Genomic DNA, 1,504 nt, shown 5'->3' with positions numbered 1-1,504 from the left:
ATTCCTTCCTGGAAAGGGCTGTCCAGCCCTGGCACAGCTGCCCAGGGTGGAGGGAGTCCCCTTCCCTGCGGGCATTTAACACCCTGTGGATGTGGCACTTGGGGACATGGCCAGGGGTGGCCTTGGCAGTGCTGGGGGAATGGCTGGACTTGTTGGATCACAGGGATTTTCCAACCTATCCAGTTCTGTGGTTCCACAAAGAGAATCACCCCTTTCCATGGAATTTCAGGCAGGAATCCCTGGCAGGGCCCTGCCCTGAGCTCCCCATGCCAGTGGGGACACCCCAAAAGGCAGGGGAGCCCTTTCCCTGCTCCCAGTGGGCAGGAGGAGGCCAAGCCAGAGCCATTCCCTTCTCCCAAGGTGCCCAGACTGAACCCAGCTGATCCTCCCCCAGCCCGGACACTGAACCAGTAAAACCAGTCCCGAGCGGCGCCAAACTGGGACAGGACGGGGACGTTACTGGGACGTACGGTCTGAGGCCTTCAGGGGCTTCGGGGGAGCAGGAAACTCATCTGGGGCACAAAGAAAGGTAGAGAGGTCAGGAAAGGCTGGAAGAGGAGCCTGGAAAAGGGATGGAGGGGCACGGGGAACGAGGGTGGATGTTCCTGGGATTTAGCGCTGAGAGACAGGAGAGAGACAGAGAAGGAAAGGGAGAGGTTGGCACATGGAATCATGGAACGGTGTGGGTTGGAAGGGACCTCAAAGCCCATCCAGGGACACCTTCCAGCAGCCCAGGCTGATCCAAGGCCTGTCCAAGCCCATCACCAGAGGCTGTAGGATTGGGGTGGACTGGGATCTGACCAGCCCTGAGGAGCATTCCCTGGCAGATCCCACCTCCCTCCTGGCCTCTCTCTCTCTCTCCAGCCCAGCCCAGAAGCCATGCTGGAACTGGGGAGGAGGGGACTGGGCATACTGGGCACACTGGGCACACTGGGCACACAAGCAGAGCCAGGCAGGGCCAGGGCAGGACACGGGCTGGGGGACACAAGGCTGGAGCACCTGGGCCGTGTCCTGGGGGTTGATCCACGGAATCTTGGAATGGCTCGGGTTGGAAGGGACCTTAAAGCCCACCCAGTCGCTCCCAGGGACACCTTCCAGCAGCCCAGGCTGCTCCCAGCCCATCCAGCCTGGATCCCGTGTCCCTGTGGATGCTCCTGGTGGGGCGGGGGGTCCCGGGACACCCGAGATGCCCGAAGCCAGGGGGGACATTCCTGGGGGGATCCAGATGCCACGAGGCCCTGGCAGCAGGACACGCTCATGCAGGATGGGGCAGGCTCTGCTCCTGGCCCTCAGCAGCCCCAAAACTGTGCCCCAGCTCCCTGCCCTCCCACCTGGCACAGGTGACAGTGTCACCCACCCATCCCTGTCACAGTGTCACCCACTCATCCCTGCGACAGTGTCACCCATCCTTCCCTGTCACAGTGTCACCCACCCTTCCCTGTCACAGTGTCACCCGTCCATCCCTGTCAGTGTCACCCACCCATCCCTGTCAGTGTCACCCACC

At 62.2% G+C, this 1,504-nt stretch overlaps 1 long non-coding RNA gene across 1 annotated transcript in view; it reads right to left on the bottom strand.

Moving 5' to 3' along the window:
- Window positions 1-684, bottom strand: part of LOC113940784 — a 3,102-nt gene extending 2,418 nt beyond the window's left edge. The window contains exon 1 of the long non-coding RNA XR_003525538.1: window positions 471-684. This is a non-coding gene — a long non-coding RNA (uncharacterized LOC113940784). The remainder of the gene's footprint in view (window positions 1-470) is intronic.
- Window positions 685-1,504: the final 820 nt, after the last annotated feature.

Source organism: Corapipo altera, unplaced genomic scaffold (genome assembly GCF_003945725.1).
Source record: "Corapipo altera isolate COAL_440 unplaced genomic scaffold, ASM394572v1 60091, whole genome shotgun sequence".
Classification (NCBI taxonomy): Eukaryota; Metazoa; Chordata; class Aves; order Passeriformes; family Pipridae; genus Corapipo; species Corapipo altera.
Note: the sequence above shows the minus strand (reverse complement) of the source record. Positions and strands in the feature narration are given on the sequence as shown.